The 6266-nt window shown below is 47.1% G+C and overlaps 1 pseudogene across 1 annotated transcript; it reads left to right on the forward strand.

Moving 5' to 3' along the window:
- The first annotated feature begins 281 nt into the window (after positions 1 to 281).
- On the forward strand, positions 282 to 6007 carry LOC308552414 (polynucleotide 5'-hydroxyl-kinase NOL9 pseudogene; annotated as a pseudogene). The gene is made up of 3 exons: positions 282 to 395; positions 3723 to 4501; positions 4670 to 6007. The product of its transcript is annotated as a polynucleotide 5'-hydroxyl-kinase NOL9 pseudogene (transcript).
- The last annotated feature ends 259 nt before the right edge of the window (positions 6008 to 6266 follow it).

Here is a 6266-nt window from a genome sequence, read left to right on the forward strand (position 1 = left end):
ACAGTTTTGAGCTCTTATCTATCATATTAAATTTTAGCTATTGGTTTACATGACAATCCTTATTTTACTAGGCAATGAACTCTGAAAGCCAGAACCATGTCTAATCCCTGTCATATAACCTCAGCCCCCAAGACAATGACTGGAACTTAGCTTTGACACATATTTGTTCAATGCTGAATGACTAGAATGAAAAAAGTCCAACAGTGGTAAATCACATACTTTAGGGAGGGGCGAAGGCAGAGTACAAGGGTGATGAGTTCGATTCACTGGGCAACAGCAGTATGAAGAGGAGTGCGGAGAGACCAACTGAGGAATATTGGTTGGGAACAGCTATTAGCAGGCCTGGAACGTCGGGTTTGGACTTGACCCTCTATGCAAATGGGAAACTGGAGAGTGTATTTGAATTGGGAAGAACAGCACCATAGCTGTGGGAGAGCTTTGGTGGCTAAAGAATGTGAGAAAGCCATTATCCACTGTCATCTTAGTCTCTTTGAAATGCTCTAACAAAATACTCTAAACTGAAAAGCTCAGACAACATATTTTCATTTCACACGGTCTTGGAGGCTGGAACATCCAAGGTAAAAGTGCTGGCAGATTTGGTGTCTGGTGGGGACCCCCTTCCTGCTTTATAGACAGCATTCTTCTTGCTGTGTCCTCACATGACAGAAGGGGCAAGAGAGTCCTCTGGAGTCTCTTCTATAAGGAAGTTAGGCCCATCCATAAGGGCTCTGCCCTCATGACCTAATCATTTCCCAAAGGCCCAGCTCCTAATATCATCACACAGGGGGCTAGGAAGTCAACATATGAGTTTTGAGAGAACACAGTCAGTCTGTAACACCTGGCCAAAGATCATACTGGTCTGCGATAAAGTAGAAATAGGAATGGCAAGCAAGAGTGGTAGATGGGGGAGACCTGTCACGTGTAGACTCCACCAGACAAGGCAACTGGTCAATTTAAGGCTCACAGCAGGCAGAGAAATGACCTGTAACTGAGATTTTCTATTTCAGCAGCTGGGGAGAAGTGTTTCCATGAAGGAGAAGCATACATGTGTGAGAGGACTGCGGCATCTATTTTAACTGTGCTGGATGCAGAATGTCCAACTTCACACAGCAAACAAGCAGCTCGACCAGTGCTCAGATTCAGATCTTCTACCTCCAACTGAGTGCTATTTCCAGAATACAATACTCCTTATTCTGAAACACACGAATGATTGGCTACAGTTGGAAAATCTGCTATTTAAATAAATTTATTTTGCACTTTGAAATAAGTAATACGTTTATATGGACTGAATTGTGTCACCCAAAATCCATATGTTGACGCCCCATCCCCAATTGTGACTGTATTTGGAAATAGGTCTTTTAGGAGATCATTAATGTTAAATGAGGTCATAAGAGTAGAGTCCTAATGCAATAGGATTGATGGCCTTGTAAAGAAGACCATCTCCTTCTCCCTCCCTCCCTCTCTCTGCTTGCACATGCACCAAGGAAAAGCCATGTGAGGACCCAGTGAGAAAGTGGCAATCTGCAAGCCAGGAAGCCGGCTCTCACTAGAACCTGACCATACTGACACCCTGATCTCAGATTTCCAACCTCCAAAGCTGTGAGAAAATTAATTTTTATTTTTTAAGCCACACAAGTCTGTGGTATTTTGTTATGACAGCAGGACATGATTTAGACACATGTTTCTAAATAGAGCAGTAAGGAGCTTAACAACCTCCAAGCTGAATTATCACACCAGCCCAAACTCTACTTTTTCTCTTGAGTAGCAAGTGTGTTTTCTCATGTACATTTTTGTCTTTAATGAGAGTAAACTAAATGCTCTGACCTCTTCACTGGTGAACAGCTTGTAAGATCCTTGGGGCAGAGCCTGCATTTTTTCCACCAGGTGACTGGCACATAGAAGGCACTCAAACATTTTTTTTCTCTGAATGACTGAATATTGCTCATTTCCCTGCCTGGGTGTTAGGACACTGCTAATCTTAATCTGAGCAGAGGTCTTCTTAAACATCTCTCACCTTCCTCAGAGACTCAACTGATACCAGCCTAGGGAGTATGGCAGGTGGTGTTTTTTTCCAACATACTATATTCATCCTTAGGTTCTTTTCTCATTAAAACACTTTCTGTTCTCAACCAACCACACTAAATAAACAACATAAAACTTGTTTTATGTAGCTAACAAATAAGAAATAGTCGCTTTACTTACACAACTACTTTGGCCCATTCATACACACAGACACCCCCCCATACACACAATTTGAGTGTGTGTAAATAACCCAAATGAAGAAAAACATTAAATGATTCAGCAGAGCGAATGAGAATATTCTTTTATTTCTGTGTATGAAAAGAGAAGCGAAGTATGATATAAATAATTTTATATAATTTTAGGAAGCAAACTGGCACTTCTTTAGAGTTTAATGGCACAGTTTTACTGTTTGGTTTTAATTTGTAGGAGGATATGAATGACCCTGTAATAATGCTATGTGACAATCAACGACTCTGCATCACATAATTACTTCAAACCTATGGCGTGACCCAGTGGTTAATTCCATTCCAGTGGCTTGACTTCTGCTCACACCACCTTCCTCTTTAGACCTGCCCTAGTCATCCAAATGTGGCAATTTTAGCTTTCTTCACATTAGTCAGAGGCAAGTAGCATTGTTAGGAAACTGCAATATAATCTTACTGAAATTGAAGGAGTGTGGAAAGTATGTGACTGCAAAATTTTACCGAGAGGACTAAAACTGCCCAGCTTTATGAGGCTACTTTTTGTAAGAAAAGGTCAGGGAGGAGGCACAATTCACAGAGGTTTCTCAGAATATCAAACCTGATTATTGCTGGAAAGTGCTTCTCCTGAGCAGTTTGTGAGTGTTTCTCCAGGACCAGCCCCTGCCAGTGGTATTCATGCAGCAGATCTCGGGGAACTAACAGGCCATTACTGACTCATTGTCTATTCATTTTAGATTGTTTCTATGGAAGATTCATAGAAACAATACCAAGGTGGCACCAAGGTGGCTATCAACGCTGTTTACATACAATTTAGAGGAATAAACCTGCAGTTATGCGGGGGCTGGCTTCCCTTGTGGTCCTGAGGCCTAGTGTTCTAATCCTATTGTGACGTGATTGTTTTCACCATAAACTGCTCCACAGAGGCCTGTAATTGGCGGACAGGTTCAAATTAGATTGCTGTGTGTTTAGGGAAGCGGGGGTCATTTCACATCAGCACCTCTCATTAAGAAGCAAAAGACCAAGGCCTCCATTACAGGAGATCTGACGTATATATTATCTTTTATTTAAAGAAAATACTCAGAGTATATACTCACAGACACACCCGCTACCCATCTTGTCTTTCATCGCCACGAGGAGGAGAAGGGTAATGTGTAGATGCAAAACACCTTTTCGAGAATGGCAATTAAATATTTACCAGCAATGTATCAGGGAACACCAGCTTTACGAGCTAAAAAGGGGAGACGGGAGAGAAATTAATGGCTGAAAAAGTCCAGCAATTAGTTCTGCTTTCTTCTAATGATACCGTCGCCTGGCGGTGATCTTTCTCTGGAAGCCAGAAAGGCCCTTTTGTCTCTACGTTTTTAACTCCAGTGAACTCAAGTGAGGTCGGTCTCAGGACAAAACACCTTCCCCGACTCCCCAGCTCCTTTGCAAAATCACCGAAGAAGTCTTGAAAGCATTAACAGCAAAACGTATTTATTAAGGATAAACCTATAGGGGCACGAGGCTACTCTCTGGATAGTTAAAACGTGGGACAAACAACAGTCCGCTGGAAAGAATAATAAAAATTTCACAATCCGACGCCGAACGCAATTCAACGCTTCTCAGGCCTTTGCCCAGCTTTCCCAAGGCCCCCTGACCCACGCTTACAGGAAGCCAAACGAGGGGCAAGTATGGAGCCCCAAAGACTGTCACGGCAGGAAGTGCGGACACAAAATAGCAAAAAAAAAAAAGAGTTACGATGACCAAGGGAGAAGGCGCAGGAGAGACAGCCCGGAGCCGAAAGGCCGCGCGGGCAGATGCGCGCCCCGCAGAAGAGGGGGCGGAGGGCGAGCGGCGGTCGGAGGGCCCCGAGGGCGCGTAAAGAAAGGCACCCTCCACCCCAGAAAGACGCTGACCCGCCGCAGACCCGCCGCCGCTGCCGAAGCGGGCCCCTGGGCTCCCCGCGGGCACGAGCCCCGAGGCCCGGCCCAGCTCCTCGCGGCCGCGGCCGCCGGCTCCGGACGCTCGCGGGCGCCGCCCAAGGCGCGGGGGCGGGGGGCTGCCAGCCGGGGGCTCGGCCCCAGGGAGCGCGGCTGCCTGGTGTCGCTGGGGTCCCGAGCGGCGGCCCGAGGCCCCCAGCCCCGCCCCCAGCCCGAGGTCCCACGAGGACTCCTCTCCGAGGCCCCCCCCCAGGCTCCCCCTCCCGCCCCTGCGGCCCCCGGCCGGCCGCGCGTGGCTGCTGCTGCTGTGGGGCAGGTTTCACCTCCGGCGGGGCCGGCCCGGGACCTGCCTTGGTAAAGGGCGGGGTGCAGGGCTCTGGCCAAGCCGGCCTTCCCGGCCCCCCCCGCCTGCCCCCGCGCTCCTCGCACCGTCCGCGCAGTAAGAAAAGCCGAAGGGCAGGCGGCAAGGGCAGCCCGAGCCTCGCTCGCCTTTACCGGGCCCACAGAGGCTGGTGGACGCAGTTTCTCGCCTCTGCTCCACTGTGATGCTAGAAAATCTGAAACCCGCCGCTGTAAACTTCACGATCAGCCGTCCAGGTTTATCCTACATTTTCGTGCGAGAGTCCCACCTTGCAGATGAACGCGGAGCGTGTCGCCCTGAGCGTCGTCGGCCTTAGAAACGAGAAGGGAACAGCGGCCTCCGTCCCACCGGGAGCGCCTTGCAGCCCTGCAAGTCAGTGCCTGCCTCCTGCGAGGAGGTAGACAGACGGCTGCTCTGTCACTTGGTTCCTGGACCTCAGGACGTTGGAAAGTCAGCATTTAGTAGATACCTGATTAACCAGCTCTTAAGTAGCATTTCCTGCCTTGACTATTTGGGATGTGATCTTGGACAGACAGAACTGACTCCTCCGGGTTGCATTTCTTTATTTAATACTCTTACAGAACCAGTTCTAGGACCACCTTTCACCGCCCCAGAGGACACCACAGAAAATGGTATATTTTGGGAAATGTGCTTGTAAAAACCACTGTGAGAATTACATTGAGATACTAAAGCATGGTTCAGTTCCTACAAGAGAGAGTCCCCTGCTGTCAGCACAGTGGGCTGGGTGACAGACCAAGGGCTTTCGTTTCTTCTTGATCTGATCTGGTTGCTTTCTCCCAGACATGTCATTCAGTTCAGCTCTGGCCACAGTAAATCCATGCCAAACCTCACCCCTGACACAAAAACAAGTCCAAAGTCAGAAACGAAGGTTTCTACCTGGCAGAATTTGTAGAGAATTTGAAATTTGCTGATGAAGGAAAGGAGAGCCTGGTTGTTCTTACTGGATATAAGCTGATGTGTGTCCAGTCGAACTCTGCATTTAGAAAAACTCCAAAAAATAGTGAGTCGCATATAAGAGTTCTTTGTGATTTGGCAGTGTTAGGTTAACTTGGTAGCTGCAACCCCCAGTGCTGAAATGGCTTCATCCCTTACAAGGTCTCACACCCTATCAGGTCCTTTTCAATGCAGTTGCCCTCCAGGGTGTTCATGCCAATGTCGCTCCTACCCATGTACTGTATGCTATGAATGCCAGCTGAGTTGGTCTTGGCAAGATCCTGGGTGATATCAGAGGGTTTGCAAATAGGTTTGTCCTGCTTGCCCAGTTTCCAATCTGTGATTGATTGGGGTTTGGAAAATGTAGAGGGATTGACCTGGAGAAGAGGCTTTACCACATCCTCATGCCTGTGCCTCCAGAAGAGCTAAGAAACTTGAATTGTCTGCTGGTCATTGTCATTTCCATTCCATGGTTGTCCTCGAGAGCTAGGAAGCTTTCCTCCCTCCATCCATTTGCCTTTTCAAGAGTTGAAATGTTACTTTAGAAATTAAATCTTGAGTCCTTCCAGAAGTTAGGTATTACCTCTTCTCATACATCTCAAGTTACTCAGTTCCAAAGTGAGGGAACAGTGCCTGGACTATAAATGTTCCACGGCCAATCATCAATGCCAGTTCTGTCATTATATAAATTTTAGGCTTTGAGCAAATAGGCAACTTAACTTTCTTAGTTGTCTCTTATTTATATTCAAATTTAGCTTGTTGTACATGTTTTTTTATCTTGGTCTTACAAAGAATTTTGATTAC

Source organism: Miniopterus schreibersii (genome assembly GCF_964146895.1).
Source record: "Miniopterus schreibersii genome assembly, chromosome: 2".
Taxonomy (NCBI): Eukaryota; Metazoa; Chordata; class Mammalia; order Chiroptera; family Miniopteridae; genus Miniopterus; species Miniopterus schreibersii.